At 39.0% G+C, this 23155-nt stretch overlaps 1 pseudogene; it reads left to right on the top strand.

Annotated features, from left to right (window-relative positions):
• The window catches only part of LOC110257923 (small ribosomal subunit protein uS5 pseudogene), a 54786-nt pseudogene extending 32180 nt beyond the window's left edge, over window positions 1–22606 (top strand).
• The last annotated feature ends 549 nt before the right edge of the window (window positions 22607–23155 follow it).

Genomic DNA, 23155 nt, shown 5'->3' with positions numbered 1-23155 from the left:
CCAGGTATAGGAAGCAAGTCTTCTTAGACTTTTGACATCATATGTCACAGAGGAGAAGTGTTAAATTTGTTTGTTTTGTTTCTTTTTTTCATAAATGAAATCATACTTGCCCATGAATTTCTTTCATGGATCATGCCTGTGGTGCTTGATGTGAAAAACTATCAGTACAAACACAGTCATTTAGCATTTCTTATTTGTTCTCTCATGGAAGTTATAAGGTTTCACCTCTTAAAATTGAGGTCTGTGGTCCACTTTAGTTTTTATTTTGTGGACAATATAAAATTTTTGTCTAGAAGTTTTTGTTGTTCTATCACCACATCCTGAAGAGACTGCCTTTTCACCTCTGGGTAATTTCTGTTCCTGTGTCAAATAGCAGTTGACTGGGTTTTAGGAGGGCTTCTTCTGGGCTCTGTGGTGTTTTTCCAACAAATGTGTCTCTTCTTTCACAGGTGCCACACTGTCGTGTGACGTCTAATACATCAGTCCTCCAGCTTTGCCCCTTTACAGCACTGTGTTCGCTACTCTGGATCTTTTACCACACTGTCTAACATTTTGAGTAATAAGGATGTTAATGTTCATAAACTAACTTGCTGCCACCTTGATTTGAATTGTATGGAACTGGAGGTCGCTTTGGGAAAAAGTGACTTCTAGGTCAGCTTTGGTCTTTCTAATAAAGCCTACTCATGCACTTATTTTAATTTCCTTTAATTTCTTTTACTTTCCACTCATTTCTTTCATCAGATGTTCATCGTTTCCTCATTTAGATTTGTGGCTATTTTGTTACACTTATACTTACTTTCAGTATATAGAGGGTTGAGCATGTAAATAAACTTTGGCTGCACGTTCAACTTCCTCTTCTCCATGGCTGGAAACTAATTAACCTATAAGAACCTTGAATCCTGCCAGTTTATTATAATTACAGATTAATTCCAGAAGTATTTACTGATCAATCTTTGGCTTTTCCTACCAAGATAGTTAGGACATCTGCAGAAAAAGAGTGTTTTGTGTGTTCTGCCTCATATTTTAATTTCATTTTCTTGTACTCTTGCCTTAGCTGGGATTTCTGGTGCAGTGTTCAATGGAAATGGTGAGGGGGGTGATTTGCTTCATGGGAAGCTTTTCAGCTTCTCCTTATTAAATATGTTAGCTAGAGGTGTTTTAAGGAACTTGCCTTTATTCCTAGTTCAGCACGACTTGTCTAATCAATAGGTGTTGGGTTGGTGACACGTCTTTTCTACACTGATCTGATCATATGAAGTTTCCTTTTCAATCTGTTGAAGTGCTTATATTACTTCACCTCAAAAATTTGAAGAGGCGTACCTAGGATGATTGCTAATTTGTCACAGAGGATTTTTCATCTGGGTTTATGAGCGTTATTTTTCTCTCATTTTCCTTTCCAAGAATCTAATTTTTGGCTTTTGGTGGCAGGACAGTGCTGGACTGATAGAAAAACACAGCAGTTACACTCTGTGCTTTATATTCTGATTGAGATTGTACAAAACTTGTATCATTTCTACTTCAAATGTTTGGTGGAATTTACTGGTAATCTCATGCAGCCTTGGGGACATCTTTGGATTATTTTTAATTATTGATTTAATTTGTTTAATTGAAATAGACTTACACATCATGTCTATTTCTCCTTGTGTGACAGATTTTGGCTGTCAAGAAATTGACCAGTCCCTTATCAGCTGTTAAGCTTGTGAGCATAAAGTTGTTCATATATTTATTTACTATTTTTTCATACCTATGCAATCTGCAGATGTGTCTCCTATTACAATGGTGATATTAGTATTTGGATTCTCATTTGTTTTTTTATTTGTTTGTTTGTTTCATGGCCAATCTATGGGCCTAAAGACTTTATTTATCTTTGAGAGAAATATCATTTGTTTTGTGGATTATTCTCTGTAATGCTCCTGATTTCACTTTATTGATTACTGAATTAATGTTCTTTCCTTTTCTCTCTGTATTTTTTTTGCTCTACTTTACTTTCCTATTAGGTATTCAAATGATTAATTTTATATCTTTCTCATTTTTCCTTTTTACATCTGCACCTCTGGCATGTAGATATTAGTTCTTCAGGTTCAAGCTTACACCACAGCCATGGCAGTTCTGGTTCTGAGATGTATCTGCCACCTGTGTCATAACTTGTGGCAATGCTGGGTCCTTAGCCAACCAAGCAAGGCCAGGAATCACAGCTGTATCCTCAAAGACATGAGGAGGGTCCTTAATGGGAACCTAGCCACAATAGGAACTCCCAGATCTTTCTTTTCTTGCACCTGCCTTCTCTGCTACAAATGTCTCTTTAAACATTGCTTTCACTGCATTTGGCAAATTGGAAAAAAATAAATTGTAGGAGATTTACAACTTTTCTTCAATTCCTACTCTACAGCAAGGAGACACAGCCACACAAACACACATTTTTTTTTCATTTTCCATCAGGTTCTCTCCCAAGATACCAGATGAAATTCCCTTTGCCATCAGTAGGACCCCATCACCCCTCCATTCTAAATGAAGCACTCTGCATCCACCAACTCCAAATTCCTGTCAGTACACTCGCACCACAAACGCATGATCTGTTTCTGCTTTGCAGAGAGATCATTTCTGTCATAGTTAAGAGCCCACATTTTAGTGACAATATACAATGTTGGTCTTCCTTGTTCTGACTTATATCCCTTAGTATGAGAGTATCTAGTTCCATCCATGTCACCACAGATGGCATTATTCTGTCCTTTTTATGGCTGAGTGGTATTCCCTTGTGTGTATTTACCACAAATCTTCATCCAATCTTGGGTCAATGGGCGTTTAGTTTTTTTCCATGTCTTGGCTATCATGAATAATACTGTGGGGAACATATGGGAGCATTTGCCTGTTTGAATTGGACTTGTGTCCAGAGATATGCTCAGGAGAGAGAGGGCTGTGTCACATGGTACTCATCACATTTTAAAAAATGATTTCCCTTGCAGTCCAAAAGCTTTTGAGCCTAATTCAGTCCCATTGGTGTGTTTTGGTCTTTGTTGTAATGATCCGATGTGGGGGATGGAACAAGATCTTGCCGTGATTGATGTCAAAGGGCATTGTGCCTATGCTGTCCTCTAGGAGTTTTAAAGTCTCTGGCCTTACAAGTAGGTCTTCAGTCAATCCTGAGGTTAGTTTTGTGTGTGGTGTTAGAAGACGTTCTAATTTCATTCTCTGAAATGTGGTTGTCCAGTCTTCCCTGCACCATTTATTGAAGAGACTGTCCTCCCTCCACTGTGTGTTCTTGCCTCCTTTGGGATAGATTAGTGGACCACAGCTGCTTGGGTTTCTTTCTGGGTTTTCTAGGCTAGCTCATTGATCTATGTTTCTGTTTGTGTGCTGGTACCATACTGTTGTGATTACTGTAGCTTTGCAGTATACTCTGAAGTGAGGGAGCCTGATTCAGCCAGTTCTGGTGTTTTGTTTGTTTGTTTGTTTGTTTGTTCATTCGTTTGTTTTTCCATACCGCTTTGGCTAGTCAGGATCTTGTGCGTTTCCAGGCAACTTTTGTGATATTTTGTTCCAGTTCTGTAAAGAATGTCACGTGCAATTTGCTAGGGATTGAATTGAAGCTTGCCTTAGGTAGTGTTCTCATTTTGACCCTTTCTGATGCTTCCAATCTAAGACAATGGTATAGGTATATCTTCCCATATATTGGTGTCATCTTTGGTTTCCTTCAACGTTATGTTAGAGTTTTCAGAGTACAGGTCTTTGTGTCTTTAGGTAGCTTAATTCCCAGGTGGTTGATCTTTTGATGTGATAGTAAATGGCATAGTTTCCCTGATTTCCCTTTCTAATCTTTCATTGTCCTTAGATAGACATGTGGTAGATTTCTCTGTATTGATTTTCTACCCTGCAACTGTACCAAGTTCATTGTTGAGTTCTAACTGTTTTCTGGTAATGTCTTTAGGGTTTTTCATGTGTAGAATCATGGCATCTGCAAACAGCAATAATTGTACCTATTTTCCAACTGGGATTTCTTTTATTGCTTTTCCTCTCTGAATGCCACAGCTATGACTCCCAGAGCTATGTTGCATAGAGTTGGTGAAAATGGACATCATTTTCTTGTTCTTGACTTTAGTGTAAATGCTTTCACTTTTCCCCCATTGAGAATCATGTTAGCTGTGGGGTTCCCACAACACGATTTATTATATTGAGTTAGTTCTGCTCTATACACACTCTCTGGCATGTTGATTTTTTTTTTAGATCAGGAATTGATGTTGAATTTTGTCAAAAAGTTTTGCTGCTCCTATTGAGATGATCACATCGTTTTTTTTTTTTTTGTTTGTTGCTGTGGATTACCATACCAATGATTTGTGGATATTGACAAATCTCTGTATCCCTGAAATAAATCCTTCCTCATCATTGCCTATGACCTTTTACTTTTTAAAATAAAGGTCCTTGTTTTCACTTTCACTCATTTAAACGCATTACTCTTTTTTAAGATTACTTCTCTGGCAGGTGTTACATGTACAACTTGTGATTATAAGTCCACAAACATTGAGGTTATTTCAGCTACCATTCTGGATGTTGATTCCCCTTATGTTGGAATATGCAAAGCTTATACAAAATTCATATTCATAAGCATACATAATCTGCTACAATTGCTAGATTTTTCATTCTTTGAAACATTCATAGGTTCACAAAACATTTGAAGTAGCCATTTCCTCAAGAGTATTTTTGGCTCCCTTATCAAAAATTTTTTAACCATGTAAGCATATGTTTATTTCTAAGCCATGTTTATGGCTTTTTTTATTTGATTGGTATATGAGTAATCCTCTCTACATGATCCATATCATTTTGATTAGCTTTGAATTATAGTTTAAAAGCCTTAGGTGTCATGCTCTAGCTTTGGCATAGAGAATGATTTGGGTGCCAAAAAAAAGAAGAAAAGAAAAACATGATAAACAAATGCTGTACAACCTTCAAACCCATGGACTGGAAACATTCAAAAATATGTCCTACTCCTGATGACATATAAGAGGCCGCATCAAGATGGTAGGGGGGGCAAGTACATGATATAAGCCACCCCATACACACTGGAGGTTAACCCACAGACTGGAAAGTAACTATATTATAGAGACTCACCCACAAGTGTTAGAGATGTGAGTACAGCATCAGGTACCCATGCCTAGGCATGTGACAATGGGAGAAAGAGCCCCTGGAGCATCTGACATTGAAGATAAGTGGGGCAAGTGCACTGGACCTCTACAGGTCTAGGGGAAATGTAGACCACATTCTTGAGTGGCAGACACAGTCTCTCATGGGCACACTGTGTCCCAGGGCAAAGCAGTTGCTCCATAGGAATGTGAGTTGGACCTGACAGCAGTTCCTGGAGGACCTCCTGGGAAAACTAGAAGTGGTTGTGGCTCATTGTGGGGAATGACATTGGAGGCAAATATCTCAGGAATAGTCATCATCAGTATGTGTTCCTCTAGAGGTGACTGGTTTGGGAAAATCTGGCCCCACCCATCGTCACTGAGATGGCCCCAGGTGAAAGAAAAATCTGGCCCCAGGTGAAAGAAAATCCAGCTTGGATTGCAGCCCCACCCATCAGTAAACAGGCTGCCTTAAAAGCCCCCCCAGCAAACAGCCACCTCCAATCTCATGCGGAGACACACCCCCACCCTCCTGAAGGATAGCAATCAGCCCCATCTACCAGTCAGCAGACACATGTGCCTTCCATCAGGAAGCCTAGATCAAGCCCCAATGCCAACTTCAACCACAAGGGGAGAAGACATCAGAAATAAGAGAGGCTACAACTCTATTGCCAGCAAATAGGAGATCACACCAAAAACCTATAAAATTGTAGTGAACTAGAAATCTGATACGGGAGCAAGAAACCCCTCCCAGAAGAAAAAGCAAATTGATCTGGAGATTCTCAGCCTCCAGGAAAAAGGCCTTTAGACTGGTGATGCTGAAGATGATGGGAGACATTGGGAATAAACTGGAGGCAAAAACTGGTCATTTACAGCACACTTGGAGCAAAGCAATACACCACTTGACACTTAAGCAAGCAGAGAGGCAAAATGCAATAACTGAAAGATTAAATTCAATAGCGGCAACCAATGGCACCATCACGACAGAAGAATGATGAAGAATGGTTCAGACCAGTGGAAATAAATAAAGAATGGTCTCAGGGACATCATTAAACACACCAACACCCATAGTGTATGGGTGCCTGAAGGGGACGAGAGAGAGAAAGGGACAGGAAATGTGTTCGAAGAGATAATAGCCCAGAACTTCCCTAACATGGGATTTGCACCACTCACTCAAATCCTGGAAGCACCATGAGTACCATATAAACTAAACCCAAGGAGGAATACCCCAAGACACCCATTAGGCAAACTGACCCAAATTAAAGACAGAGATAGTATTGAAAGCAGAGGGAAAAGAAACAAATAATCACACAAAGGAACCCCAATATGATAATCAGGGGAATTTGCAGCATAAAACCCTGCAGGCCAGAAGGGAGTGGCATGATACACTCAAAGTGATGAAAGGAGGAAAACCGTCAACACTGATTATTTTGCCCAGCAACATTTTCATTCAGATTTGAAGCAGAAGTAAAACGGTTTACACAAGCAAATCTAAGAGGCTTCAACAACACTGAGACAGCTTTATGACAAATACTAAAGGAACTTCTCTAGGCAGAAAAGAAAGGTCACATCTAGAAACAAAATACCAAAAATGGCAAGGCTCACCAGTAAAGGCATATACACAGTAGAGGTGGGAAAGCATTCACACACAAATTTGCTGCCAAAAGCAGAAATCAGGAGAAGAGGAGGGCACAAATGCAGGACAATGAAGATGCACTTGCAGTTAAGAGACCAACACCTTAAACAATCATGAAAGTATATAGAAACCTATATCAAAGCTTCAGAGCAATGGGAAACACTCACAAATAAAAAAACACAACTCAGATACAACACTAAAGACAGTCATCCAGCCACAAGAGGAGAGAACCAAAGAAACAGGGAAGAGAAAAAGAGTGACAAAACCAAATCCAAAAGAGCTAATAAAATGGCAGTGAGACCACACATATCCATGACCTCCTTAAATGTAAGTGGAATGAATGTCCCAACCAAAAGACATAGCCTGGCTGAATGGATACAAAAGCAAGATCCATACACATGCTCTCTGCAGGAGACCCACTTCACATCTGGGAACACATACAAATTGAAAGTGAGAAGCTAGAAGGAAGTATTCTATGCAAACAGGAATCAGAAAAAAAAGCTGGAGTAGCAATACCCATATCAGATGAAGTAGACCTTAAAATAAAATATATTGTAAAAGACAAAGAAGGGTAACTACCACAGATCAAGCCAAGAAGAAAATATAACCATTGTAAATATATATGCAGCCAATATAGGATCACCTCAATATGGAAGGCAGCTGCTAACAACCTTTACAGGAGAAATTGAAAAGGACCCAATAATAGCAGGGGACTTCAACACCCCACTTACAGCAATGGACAGGTCACCAAGGGAGGAAACCCACAAGGAAACACAGGCCCTAAATGAAGCTTTAGACCACCAGGACGTAATAGATAGTGATAGGACATTCCATCCATAAGCAACAGAATACACATTCTTCTCAAGTTCACATAGGGAACATTTTCCAGGATTGGCACACTCTGTGCCACAATTCAAGCCTTGGTAATTTTAAAAAAATTGAAATCACGTTAAGCATCTTTTCTGACCACAGTGCGATACCACGGGGAATCAACAAGACAAGCATGCAAAAACTCAAACATGTGGAGACAACACAGCATGCTACTAAACAACTAATGGGTCACTTAAGACATCAAAGAGGAAATTGCAAAGTTCCCAGAAGCAAATGACAACAAAGATATGACACTCCAAACCTATGAGATGCAGCAAAAGCCGTGCTAAGGGGAAAGTGTATAACAATACAAGCCTACCTCAGGAAACAAGGAAAATCTCAAATAAAGCAGCTAACATTACATCTGAAGCAGCTAGAGCAAGAAGAAGAGACAAGACCTAAAGGTAGGAGAAGGAAAGAAAGCATAAAGAGCAGAAGAGAAATTGAGGCAATAGAAACGAAGGAAACCATAGAAAAGATCAATGAAACTAAGAACTGGTTCTTTGAAACATTCCACAAACTTGAAAATCCCTTAGCCAGACTTATCATGAAAAAAAAGAGAGAAAGGACTCAAATCAGTAATATTAGAAATGAAAAAGGAGAAGATAAAATGGACCTCACAGAAGTACAAAGGATCAGAGGAGATTACTACCTGTAACTATGTGCCAATAAAATGGAAAACCTAGAAGAAGTGGACAATTTCTTAGAAAAGTATAACCTTCCAAGACTAAATGAAGACAAAAGAGAGAAGATGAACAGACTGGTCACAAGTACTGAATTCCAAACCATGACTTAAAAACTTCCAGCAAACAAAAGTCCAGGAACACATGGCTTCACGGGCAAATTCTATCAAACAGTGAGAGAAGAGCTAACACCCATGTTCTGAAATTCTTCCTAAAATTTGCAGAGGAGGGGATATGCCCAAAGTCATTCTATGAGGCCACCATCACCCTGATACCAAAACCAGATGAAGATATCGTAAAAATAAGAACATCACTGGCTAATTTCACTGATGAACGTCAAAGAAAAAATCCTCACAAAATACTAGCAAACTGCATCCAACAATACATTACAAGGATTGTACATCATGACCAAGAGGGTCTTATCCCAAGAATGCAAGGAGTCTTCCATACAAACCAAACAAGCAGTGTGATACACCGCATTAGCAAACTGAAAAAGAAAAACCATGCAATCCTCTCAATAGAAGCAGAAAAAGCCTTTGATAAAATCCAACACCTATTACTGAGAGGAACACTTCACAGAGTGGACTTAAAGGGAACCTGCCTCAACATTATAAGGCCACAGATGGCAAACCCAGATCTAACACCATTCTTTTTTCTTTTTTTTTTTTTCTTTTTTGTCCTTTTGCTATTTCTTTGGGCCGCTCCCGAGGCATATGGAGGTTCCCAGGCTAGGGGTTGAATCGGAGATGTAGCCGCTGGCCTATGCCTGAGCCACAGCAACGTGGGTTCCGAGCCGCATCTGCAACCTACACCACAGCTCACGGCAACACCGGATCATTAACCCACTGAGCAAGGGCAGGGATCAAACCCGCAACCCTATGGTTCCTAGTCGGATTCGATAAACACTGTGCCACGATGGGAACTCCCCTAACTCCATTCTTAATGGTGAAAAGCCAAATGAATTTCAACAGAGATCATGAATAAGATGAGGATGTCCACTCTCACCACTATGATTCAACACTCTTGGAAGTCCAAGGCATGGGCAATCAGAGAAAAAAAGAAACAAAGGGAATCCAAACTGGAAAGGAAGAAGTAAAACGGTCCCGGTATACAGATGACATGATGCTATACCTAGACCATCCTAAAGATGCTATCAGAAAACTGTTCAAGCTCATCAAGGACTTTGGCACCATTGCAGGATACAAAATTAATACACAGAAATCAACTGCATTTCTGTATGCTAACAATGAAAAATCAGAAAAAGAAATGAGGGAAACATTCCCATTTACCATTGCATCAAAAAGAATAAAATACTTTGGAAGAGGAGTTCCGGTTGTGGCTCAGTGGTTAATGAATCTGACTAGGAACCATGAGGTTGTAAGTTTGATCACTGGCTTTGCTCAGTGGCCTAGGGATTTTGTTGTTACTTTGAGCCTTGGCATAGTTCACAGACACATCTTGGATCAGGCATTACTGTGGCTCTGGTGTAGGTGGTGGCTACAGCTCCAGTTAGAGCCCCCAGACTGGGAACCTCCACATGCCACTGGAGAGGGCCTAGGAAAGGCGCAAAGCAAAAACAACAAACAAACAAACAGTACTTAGGAAGAATCATACCTAAAGAGACAAAAATCCTGAACTATGAAGACTTAAGGCACTGATAAAAGAAATCAACAATGACAAAACCAGATGGAAAGATATACCATGCTCTTGGATTAGAAGAATAAATATTATCAAAATGGCAATACTACCCAAGGAAATCTACAGATTCAATGCAATCCCCATCAAAGTACCAAGTGCACTTTCACAGATGGAACACAATATCTGAACGTTTGTTTGGAAGTGCAAAAGACCCTGAGTAGACAAAGCCATCCTGAGAAAGAAAAATAGAGCTTGAGGAATGAGGCTCCCTGACTTCAGACTATACCATGCAGCTATGGTCATCAAAGCCTTATGGGGCTAGCACAAATACAGAATTTTAGATCAGTGAAACAGCATATAAAACCCAGAATTAAACCCACACACCTACAATCAGCTAATCCATGACAAAGGAGGCAAGAATATACAGTGGAGGAAAGACAGACCGTTCACTAAGTGGTGCTGAAGAAACAGCACAGTCACATATAAAGGCATGAATTTAGAACACTTCCTAACACTGTAAACAAACAAACAAATGAAAACCCTCAAAATGGATGAAGGAACTAACTATAAGACCAGATCCACTATAGAACACTTAGAGGAAACTATAGGCCTAACATGCTTTGTTATAAACCACAGTAATGTCTTCTCAGATCCACCTCCTAGAGTAATGACAATAAAACCAAAAATTAAAAAAATGAGACTTAATTAAGCTTAAAAGTTTCTGCATGGCAAAGGAAGCCCTGAGCAATAAGAAAAGGCAAACCACAGAATATGAGATACTATCTGCCAGTGAAGAGACTGAAAAGGCATTAATCTCCAAAATTTATAAACAGCTTCTACCGCTCAATAGAAAAAAGGAAAAAGAAAAAAAAGAAAAACAACCCCAGCAAAAATTGGGCAGGTGATCTAAACAAACAATTCTCCAAAACAAGACATACAGAAGGTCCAAAAACACATGCAATGGTGTTCAACATCACTCATTAGTAGAGAAATGCAAATCAAAACCACTAGGAGGCACCACCTGACACCAGCCAGAATGGCCATCATCCAAAAGTGTACAAACCATAAATTCTGGAGAAGGTGTGGAGGAAAGGGAACCCTATTACGCTGTTGGTGTGAATGTAAATTGGTTCAATCACTGTGGAGAACCATATGGGGATTCCTCAGCAAACTGAAAGTAGAATTACCCTTTGATCCAGCAATCCCTCTCCTGGGCATCTATCACTCTGGGTATATAACACACCTCCCCCCAAACCAGCTTATAAGAATAAATATATGTAACCCAATATTCACAGCAGCATTTTTTACCATCGCCAAGATATGGCCTATCCTCAGTGTCCATCTGCAAATGGATGGATAAAGAAGATCTGGTATATATATATATGTATATACACACACAAAGGAATATTAGTCATGAAAAGGAATGAAATTCTGTCATTTGCAACAAGAGGATCCATATGAAGGCTATTATGCTCAGGGAAATACATCACAGAGGAAGACAGAGGCTGCATGTTACCATTTACAGGTGAAATCAAAAACAGAACAAGAGGACAATATAACCAGGTAGAAACAGGCACACTGATACAAAGACACAATTAGAAGTTACAAACCAATAGGGAGAGGAAAGTGAGGAGGGGCAAAGCAGATATGGTAGATTAAGTTGCAGAGCCTATGACATATGACATATATGAGCTACAAGGGTATATTGTATAGCACAGTGATAGAGCCAAAAATTTAATAATAGCTTTAAATGGAGTGTAATATATGAAAAATTATTACATATAAATGTTCATGTGATGCCTACATAGCATTGTAAGTAACGTACACATGATGCAAAAAAAAAAAAAAAAAGAAAATCAATGAGCACGCATTAAAGAGACAATGGATAAAGATCACAATCTGCAGGAAAGTATTTAAAAATTCTACCATTCTTTTATGATAAAAAAATATGATCTAGGGTGTGAGGAGGGTCCCCAAAATTGTGGATAAACTGGGTTAAGACCAAGGCCTTAGTCATAACATGACCCCGAACATACTTAGTGATGAAAAGTGAAAGCTTTTCCTCTAAGACAAGGAATAAGAGTGTCTCCTCTCACCACCACAGTTTGAAAAGTCCTTCCAGAATGATTAGGCAAGAAACAGAAATAAAGCCATCCTAGTCAGGAAAAAAGAAGTGACCTGTCTCTGTATGTAGACATTATAATTTATGTGTGGAAAATAATACCACCACAACAACAGCACCAATACAGCAACAAACAATAAATAAATGATTTTGGCAAACATGGCAGGATACAAAACAGACACAGAAAAATCTGTTGTGTCGTATACCCAAAAAATAAATACCTGAAAAAGTTTTTTCAGTCCTATTTGCAATAGCATTCGTCACAATCACTTAACAATAAATTCAACCAAGGAAATGAAGTTCCATGCCTTACAAAATATAAGGTACTGTCAAAGCAACTGAAGACATAAATAAATGAAAAGTGACACCATGCTCACAGCTTACAAGAATGAATGTTATAATGGCCATACTTCCCAAATCCATGTATGGATTCAATGTAATTCCTAATAAAAGCACCATCAAAGAAAAATAATTAAAATAATGTTATGGTATGGAAACACGGAAAGACCTCAAATGTCCAAAGCCTTCATTTTTTATTTAGGCAATGAATTTTTTTCCATTTATATTTTTTCAGCAATCATCACAATACAATGTTGTAGCATTCCCATCCTTTTAAGGAATATTTCCTTATTTCTCTGTATGAGCATGTATTTTCAATGAATTTATGGTGGTTCAACTGATTTCTCTTGATTACTATCGATGTTGCAAAACTTGAGTGAATTCACTGATTTATTCATAGGTTTTGGGGGACATCATTAGGATAGTGTATGTTCAGCATTATGTCATCTGCAAACCTGACAAGTTTTGTTTGGATTTCTTTCTTGATTTTTTCTTTTTTCCTTTTGTCTTGCTTTTTATGGCTTCACCTGTGGCATGTGAAAGAGCCCAGGCTGGGGGTCAAATCCCAGCTACAGCTGCCAGCATTCACCACGGCCACAGCAACACCAGATCTGAGCCACGTCTGAAAACTACATCAGAGCTCACCACAACCCCAGATCCCAGACCCACTGAGTGAGGCCTGGGATGGAACCTGGATCCACATGGATACTAGTTGGATTGGTTTCCACTGTGCCACAGTGGGGATGCCTGGATTTCTTTAATTTTTATTTTCTTGTCTTAGTGATCTGGCTATAACTTCCAGTGCCAAGCTGAATTAAAATGGTGAGAATGGACACTGTTTTCTCTTAAAAGAGTTGCTATCAGTTTTTCAACATTGGGCATTTTGATAGCTGAGGGTATACCATATATGACATTTATTAAGTTGAGGTTATTTCATGGAGAGTGTTTTTTTCCCCCAAATACATTTTCTTTTTTTACTGGACAGCATGGTGACCCTGTTACTCATATATGTATATGCTCTACTTTCTCCTATTATCATGCCCCATCATAAGTCCCTACACATAGTTCCCAGTGCTACACACAGGAGCTCATTGCCTGTCCATTCCAAGGGCAAGAGACCACATCTACTAAACCCAAGGTCCCATTCTTCCCTCCCTCCCCCTCTTCCTTGGCCACCATGAGTCTGTCCTCCAAAATGTGAGTTTCATTTCTGTGGAAATGTTCCTTTGTGCTCTACTTTAGGTTCCATATATGTGACATAATGTGGTATTTGTCTTTCTCTTTCTGACCTACTTCACTCAGGATGAGAGTCCCTAGTTCCATCCATGGTGCAGCAAATAGCATTATTTTGTACTTTTTTATGGCTGCATAGTATTCCATTGCACTTTTATACCACCTCTTCCTAATCCAATCATCTGTCATGGATATTTGGGTTGTTTCCATGCCTCGGCTAATGTGAATAGTGCTGCAATGAACATGTCAGTGCATGTGTTTTTTTACAGAAAGTTTTGTCCACATATATGCCCAAGAGTGGGATTGTTGTGTCATGTAGTAGTGAGATTGCTGTGTCATATGGTAGTGGGATTGCTTTGTCATGTGGTAGTGGGATTGCTGTGTCATATGGTAGTTCTGTGTATAGTTTTCTAAGGTCCCTCCATAATGGTGGTATCAGCGTACATTCCCACCAAGAGTGCAGGAGAGTACACTTTCTCCACACCCCTCCAGCACTGGTTACTTGCAGACCTTATAAATGATGGCCGTTCTGACTGGTGTGAGGTGGTATCTAATGGCAGTTTTGATTTGTATTTCTCTAGTATTCAGGGATGTTGATCATTGTTTCAAGTGCTTGTTGCCATCTGTATATCTGCCTTGGAGAAATGTCTGTTCAGGTCTTTTGCCCATTTTTCCATTGGGTGGTTCGTTTTTTGCGGTTGAATTGTAAAAGATGTTACAATCACTAGTATATATTAGTGATTAAGCCCTTGTCAGTTGCATCACCTGAAACTATTTTCTCCTATTCTGTAAGTTGTCTTTTAGGTTTTGTTTTGATTTCCTTTGCTGTGCCAAATCTTGTCAGTTTGATTAGGTCCCATTGGTTTATTTTTGCTTTTTTATCTGTTGCTTTGGGAGACAGACCTGTGTAAATATTTGTTATGGTTAAGGTCAGAGAATATTTTGCCTATGTTCTCCTCCTGGATTTCGATGGTGTCTTGTCATATTTTGAAATATTTCAGCATAGACAATGCAAGCAAAGAGGCTAAGAAAAGACTGTAGAATCATGTGTCCCGACAATGAATATACTAAATCCCCCAAAAAAGGTTTGTAGACCAGCCCTTTCCTGGTTACAGGGAGATACAGAATGGCATGATTGCATGACAAATATACCCTGTGTTTTTTTCTATTCAAAACAATAGGGCAATAATTTGGGGACCTAACGGGGCATTTGGATCTGCTAATTATAATTTTCATAGGCTGAGAAAATGGAGAGGGACCTTCAGAGAAATTCTAGCTTTCAAATACATTAGCATGCTTTGGGATTGGCTGGCCCATAGCTAAAATTTGGAAAGGCCACTGCAGAATACTCAATGGAAATTAGGTGAAGCCTTACAAAGAGTTTGCTTATGAGATGCAAATTATACTTATGGTAACCAAATGTAATCATCTAGATGCCTTTGGACATCTCCCTACTTCATTCTAGCTGGGTTCAGACTTGTGTCTTTGCTCCTTATGTGCTTATGGTAGGACAGGAGATACAGCTCTCTTTCAATTCATGTCATCAGATATAGCATAGTCAATGCAGGAATTGTTATTTCCATCATGCATTAACAAATACAACAGGCATCCATCTATTATGATTACTTCTCAACCTACTGCTCTCTGGCTATCTGTAAATCTTGTGGAACCTTGGGAACAAAACCCCACTTTACATAATTTACATAATATATTTCAAATGGCCCTCTATAGAGGAAAAAAATGATTGGTTTGATTCTTGGAGCTGTATTTACTATTATTAGAATCATAACTTCAGTAGCTATGGCTGCTACAGCCCTGTCTCAGACAGTTCAAACCCATGCATTTTTAAATGATCTTGTTCTAATCTTGTCACAATTGTGTTGTGGGCAACAATCCTTAGACCTGGCCTTCTGAGATGAATTGGATAGTTTAAAAGATGTAATTTTTGAATGGGTTCAGAACTGGGGAGTATATGCACACACAAATGGAACTTCCTTGTCATTGTAATATAACTACTTGAGATCACTCTATTAACAGCATCTGCAATTTGGAAAAATTAAGGCTTAAGTTTTGGGTGTCTGAATGCTACCAACATAATGCTATGGTCAATATTATTCTATGCTAGATAGTTTTACCTTACACAAAGACATTCAAGAATTTAGCTCCATGGTCAGGTTATTCAAAGTATTTTATCATAATTCCAGGATTTTGATCCTCACACCTGGCTTGAAAATCCAAAGATTTCCTTTATTGCTGTTCTGTCACTATATTTACATTTTTTCCTTTGTTGTGCAGTCTGCAGAATCAGATTGATCCTTAGAAGCCAAATGAACACTCTGCAACCAAAATTTACTATGGTGGTTCTTAGGCAACATGTAAATAATAAAGGGGAAGATGTTGGAGACCACTGTACTGATGACCTCTGAAGAAAGCAAACTTATTGGTATGTGCAAAAGCACAGGAAGCCACAGAATGCTGGTGATGGCAAAGGCCAGATAAGCCTGTCTGCCAACACAGAGTTCCAAAGTGCAGGGTCTCCTGTCAAAATAAGATAAGGGGCTTATATGTTAACTACATTGTTCTTTAAGCAGCTACGCTATATCCTAGATGCATACACCTGTGATTTTCATTGCTATTAGTCTCCCTAAATCTCACTAAGTGATAGCTTTGATACTCCCAATGCCTGCTTTTGCTCACTTACCTCAACAAGTCACCTTCCCTAATAAAAGTCTTGTGGGATAAAGCCTAGAGGCCTTTGTTAGCAGAACAGAGTGCCTCCTTGTCCCCCCCTTTTAAAAGATAAACTTACCTTGTGTGTTTTTTATGCCATGCAGTCTCTCTTTTAGGATCAGTTTTTGACCTGCAGTTCAGGACACAATAATGAAGCCCTCAATGTGAAAGAAAAAAGATGATGGACAAATGCCAATGTTACCATAAAAGTGCTTAAAATAAGCAATCATGAACAGGCTTGATGCTCAAGAGAAACTTATGAAGCATATGTTTCCTTAATATCATCAAAACTCCATATGCAAGAATCAAAGGTAAATATGGAACTAAATGTAACACAATTAAAAATACATGCTACATGGAGTTTCCCTGTGCTTCAGTGACTTTAGAACCCTGCTAGTGTCCATGAGGATGTGGGTTCCATCCCTGTCCTCATTCAGTGGGTTAAGGATCTGGCATTGCTGTGGCATAGGCCTGTGGCTATGGATTCCATCTGACCCCTACTTCTAGATTTTCCATTTGCCATGTGTGTGCCCCCCACGAAAAGACAAAGAAAGTATGTCATACCAAATAGGCTAAATGTATGCAGAGAGAGTAGACAATTACATACAGGGGCGTGCTAAGGGATTGAAAAGGAGGTAAGGTTTCTATGTTTTAGTCAAATTTGTAAAAAAACGGAGCAGCAGTAGACCATAATAAATTGTAAATGTACAATATAATACCTAGAACAACCACCACAAATGATATACAGACATACATTGAAAAACACTACAAGTAGGTATTCTGGCTGTGATGCAGTCTGTTAAAAATCCAACTGCAGCATCTTGCATCCTTGCAGAGGGGCATGTTCCATGGCTTGCCTGGCAAAGAGTGTTCAAGGAACCAGCATTCTCCCTGTGGCATAGGATTGCACCTGGAGCTCAGATTCAATACCTGGCCTGGGAACTTCCACATGCCCAGGGACAACCTTGTTTTTTTAATGTAGGTATATCAAAGCAGATTTTGAAATTCTCTTCAAGTAGCCCATAATCATAACAATGATTTTTAGAAAGCCATGACATAGTTGTCATTAAATCTAAACACTTTACATACAACAACATAAAGAGATCAGCAGAAATCGGAAAACATGATCCACTTACAGCCTGTTCAGAAGAAATTCATTTCAATGAAACAATTGAGACAGACTGAAAGGGAAAAATGGAACCAAGATAGAATGAAAAATTAATGAAAGAAAACCAAGAATACTTAAACCTATTAATATTAGAAAAATCAGATCAGAGAAAAGATAATATCATGGAAAGATACTGTATAATGATAAATGAACAAAACCCTAAAGAAAACAACACCACAATCTGGGATGTCTTTGTACCTGAACATGTGCAGTAAACCTAAACGAGTGGAAGAAATAGACAAATCTGGAGTGGGAGGGATCAGGAGCTTGGGATTATCAAACACAACTTAGAATAGATTTACAAGGAGATCCTGCTGAATAGCATTGAGAACTATGTCTAGATACTCATGTTGCAACAGAAGAAATGGTGGGGGAAAAACTGTAATTGTAATGTATACATGTAAGGATAACCTGACCCCCTTGCTGTACAGTGGGAAAATAAAAATAAAAATAAATAAATAAATAAAATTACAACAGGACACTTCAATATTATTCTCAGTTCATAGAACTTGGCAGAAAACTAACAAAGATACAGAACTCAACAATACCAGGAGTTCCCATTGTCGCTCAGCAGGGTAAGACCCTTACAGAGTCTCCAGGAGGATTTGATCCCTGGCTTCCTTCAGCAGGTTAAAGCTACCAGTATTGCCACAGGTCACAGACGCAGCTCAGTCCCAACATTGCTATGGCAGTGGCATAGGCTGGCAACTGCAGCTACAACTTGATGTCTAGCCTGGGAACTTCCATATGTCATGAGTGCAGCTATTAAAAAAAGGAAAAATAAACATCACTAACCAAGACAGTCTAACTTTATAGTACAGTACATTCTACCTAACTCAGAATACACACTATGTCCAAGGGCCCATGAATCCTACACCTAAGCCAAAAACTACACCTCAACAAACTGAAAGATTCAAAACCATGCAATGGGCTGTCCAGCCATACTGTACAAAAGTAAGATAAGCAGAATAGGAAAAGCACCACACACTTAGAAGCTAGTCCACAGTTCAAGCAAGAATCTTTTCCCAAGCCCAGAGTCAAAGAGCTGTCAAGAAAAACAAAATCCTACCCTCAATGAAAGAAAAAAGAAACTACAGCCTATCAATTGAGATATAAATGCAGCAAAGCATTGCTGAGAGGAAAATTCATGACACAAAATGCAAACTTTAGAAAAGATAAAATGGGTCTGTTACTAATCTAAACATCCTCTTCAAGGAACTACATAAAGAAAAAAAGGGCCTAAAGGATAAAAGGAAATCAATTTAAAAGTTTAAAAAATTAAGTTCAATGAAAGAGAAACAAGACATTTTAATGAGGAGTCCCATTGTGGCTCAGTAGTTAATGAATCTGGCTAGGAAAGAGGAGTTTGTGGGTTGAGTCCCTGGCCTTGCTCAGTGGGTTAAGGATCCGGCATTGCATTTTGCTGTGGTGGGGTTGCAGATATGGCGTGGAACCTGAGTTGCTGTAGCTCTGGCATAGGCCAGCAGATACAGCTCTGATTTGAACCCTAGCCTGGGAACCTCCATATGCCACAGGAACAGCCAAAGAATTGGGAAAAAGTCCAAAAAAAGAAGAAATTTTGATGAATCAAGGAACTGATTCTTTCAAGAGATCAATAAAAGTGATAAAATCTAAACTACCCAACAAAAAGAAGGGAAAGACATTTTATAGAATCAAGAAGGAAGTGGGCTTTCACTACATCCCTGCAGTAATAATAATAGTAACAAAAATATAAATGTGAATACTATGAACATATAAGATTAAGACCTAGGTGATATGAACAAATTCTTCAGAAAGCATACACTGACACAGTTGAGATAATTCTCCACTATAAATGATACTCAATTCTCAGGAGTTCCCTGGTGGCTCAGAAGGGTAAGGATCTGGCATTGTCATTGCAGTGGCTCAGGCCACTGCTATGGTGAGGGTTTTGTCCCTAGCTTTTGAAATTCTGCATACCACAGGGTTGCCAAAGAAGTTACTTACATCTTATGACTAAATGTTTAAGAGAAGTCTGCAGACCTAGATGGTCAATACTGGAGTATTTTGCCAATCATTTGTAGAATTAACACCGATTCTACATAATGAGATAGAAATTGTAAAATTTCACCAAACAGTGTAAGAATTAACATCAGTTCTCTATGATCACCTCGAAAACATTAAAGGGTGGGGGACACATGTTCATTCATTTAATGAAGGCAGTATTAGCCTTACTCCAAAATTAGAAAAAAGCAATATAAAAAAGTCCAAATCCCATCATGGCCAGAGATGCAAAGAATCCCAGGCGAAGTATTTACTTGGAGATATATATATACACAAGAGAGACACGCACAGAGATCATGATCACTGCCATTTGTTTCAATCATGCAAGACTGGTTGATAACTCTAAAATCATTGTGGATGGATTCAAACACTCTGCCATGTTAAATTGATGGAAGAGGAAAAAACACTTAATACAACAGCCAGTGAAGAAAAAATTGACAAAATTCTACACTCAGTCTTGATTTGAACATGTAAAGTTTGAACTATGAATGGAAGTGAACTTCCTCCACTTAAAACACCTATGAAAACTCTATAATGATATATTTTATAATGAAAGACTGAACAATTTCCCTCTAAATCCAGAAATGGAGTAAAGTGTCTGCCATCACCACTTAGTAATGGCCAGGAAGATCTAGGTAACATACTACGACAAGATGTAAAAAGTAGGTAGGTCAGGAAGAAAGAAAGCAAGAAAGAAAGAAAGCAAGAAAGAAAGCAAGCAAGCAAGCAAGAAAGAAAGAAAGAAAGAAAGAAAGAAAGAAAGAGAGAGAGGGAGAGAGGGAGAGAGAAAGGAAGAGAGAGAGGGAGAGAGGGAGAGAGAAAGGAAGAGAGAGAGGGAGAGAGAAAGGAAGAGAGAGAGGGAGAGAGAGAGAAAGAAAAAAGAAAGAAAGAAAGAAAGAAAGAAAGAAAGAAAGAAAGAAAGAGAGAGAGAGAAAGAAAGAGAGAGAGAGAGAAAGAGAGAGAGAGAGAAAGAAAGAGAGAGAGAGTTAGAGAGGAAAGAAAGAGAGAGAGAGATAGAGAAAGAAAGAAAGAAAGAAAGAAAGAAAGAAAGAAAGAAAGAAAGAAAGAAAGAAAGAAAGAAAGAAAGAAAGAAAGAAAGAAAGAAAGAAAGAAAGAAAAAGAAATAAAACCTTCCCTGTTTTGAGATATGATTGCACACCTATAAATATCCCAGAGCATACTAAGAAACTCACAGAATCAGAGAGTTCAGCATAGACACAGGATACTAGATCAATATACACAAACATGTACTTCTAACAAAGGGACATGGATATTAAAAATGCAGTACTGTTAAGAATTGTTGAAAAAGAAGTATAAATATACCAAATTCTGGGGCTGGGTATTAAAAAAAATGAAGAAAATATGGAGCTACACTCTGGATTGGAAGAATATCAATGGATTGGAAGATTCAAGATATTTTGAAAATAATGGATTCTAGTCAAATGGCTTCTTGAGTTTCAGATTTAATCCAACTAATATAAAAATCCCAGCAAAGCAATGGTGGCTAGAAGACTGCATTTAACTGGCAGAGACAGATATAAATTGGACAGAAACAAGAAATAAAACCTTCCCTGTTTTGTCAGACAGAATAAAGAACTCAAAAACATAACCATGCTCTTACATTTATGTGTTTCTACACAAAAGTGCAAACACAATTTAATGGAGATATGGTAATCTTTTGAGCAGGTGACTATCATAGGCAAAAAACAACAAACATCAAAGTATTGAAATAGATGAACATCACACACAAACTACAACAACAAAAATTTAGGTATCACCACAGTGAACAATTACGTAAATTGGAGCAAGATTCCACACAAAATGTAAAACCTATACAAATCTTTGGAGAAAAAATGAAAGTAAGATTTTTTCAAATTTAGGATTAGGCAAACTGCCAGATTTGATACCAAATGCATTGTCCATAAAAGAAAATATTAACAAGTGAGTACAAACTGAGTCTAAATATTTTTTAAATTGTGTTCCTTGGAAGTCTCTGTTAAAAGGATGACAAGAAAAGCTAAACCCTAGAAGGAAATACCTACAAACCACACTCAGTTTTCCAATACAGATCAATTTCTATAAAACCAGTTGAACCTCAAAAATCTAGAACTTCCTTCTTCATGATAACACTAAAAGGCAGATGATGCTGGTGTTGTGGGAGGGGCCAGAGGCTCCAGGAAGGCTGGAGGCTCTGGGCACCTACAGCTGGAGACCAAGGCTCTTCCACAAAGGCTTCCAGAGCTGCAGGGAGGCCAGGGTCATGGCCCAGGCAGATGAGGACAAGGATGGGGAGCTTGTAGGGGGCAGAGCTGACGACAAGGAAGACAAAGCTCCCAATCACCAAGGTGGCCCACCGAGTCAAAGACATGAAGATCAAGTCCCTGGAAGAAAGAGATCTCTCTCTTTGCTCTGCCCATCAAAGAATCTGAGATCATCGACTTTTCCTGGGGGCATTCTTCAAGGACCAGTCTATGAAGATGATGCCTGTGCAGAAGCAGAACTTGCTGGTCGGAGGACCATGTTCAAGACATTTGTCACCACTAGGGATTACCAAGGACACGTTGGTTTTGGTGCCAAATGCTCTAAGCTGGTATCCACTGCCACCCATGGGGCCATCATTCTGGCCAAGCTCTCCATCATCCAGGTGCAGTGTGAAGGCTCCCGGGGGACAAGATTGGCAAGCCACATATCATCCTTTGCAAAGTGCCTTTCCACTGTGTCTCCATGCTGGTGTGCCTCTTCCCTGCCCCCAGGGCCACTGGCATTGTCTCAGCCCCTGTCCTAAGAAGCTACTGCTGATGTGGAATTGATGACTGCTACACTTCTACCAGGGGCTGCACTGCCAAGCTGGGCAACTCTCCTGAGGCCACCTTTGATGCCATTTCCAAGAGTACACCTATCTCACTCCTAGTCTCTGGAGAGATGGTGTTCTCCAAGTCTGCTTCTCAGGAATTCACTAAGCACCTTGTGAGTACCCACATGAGAACCTCTGTGCAGAGGGCCTAGGCTTCAACTGTGTCCACCACATAATTTTATATTAGAGGAATAAAATGAATGAAGCTGGAAAAAATCCAACTCAATGAAATACCTAGTCAATGATTAATATTGAAGGCTATCTGAGAGTTTATTGCATGTCCTTGTTTGTTGCATTTCTCCAGGAGAAAAAAGAAAAAACAATTCCAAACTTTAAAATCACCCAAAACAAGCAAACAACAAACACAAACTAATCCAGATCACTAGGCTTAATTAATAATCAGGTGAGGTTTTTTTTACTTAATAAAATTCTCCATTACTTGTTTTTTCTTCCCAAAGCAACTTAAATATGATCCTTTGCCACAGAGAGTAAAGTAGCACAATATTAAGGATACCTATATCAGAGATCCTGCTCTCTCTCAGCAGGTTAATAGCCCAAAATGTGTGCAAGGATATGGGTCCCATCCCTTGCCTGCCCAGTGGTTAAGGATTAGGCTTTTGAGGCAAACTGAGGATTGTAGGCCACAGATACAGCTCAGATCCTGCATATGCCACATCATTGCCACAACAGTTGCAGCTTCATGTGTGCACCAAGCCTGGGAATTT

Source organism: Sus scrofa, chromosome Y, assembly GCF_054392235.1.
Source record: "Sus scrofa isolate SSC_HxYL_T2T_F1_AM1 chromosome Y, Sscrofa_HxYL_maternal_Yorkshire_Landrace_v2.0, whole genome shotgun sequence".
In the NCBI taxonomy this organism is placed as follows: Eukaryota; Metazoa; Chordata; class Mammalia; order Artiodactyla; family Suidae; genus Sus; species Sus scrofa.
The sequence above is the reverse complement of the archived record's forward strand: the minus strand, read 5'-3'. Positions and strand labels throughout refer to the sequence as shown.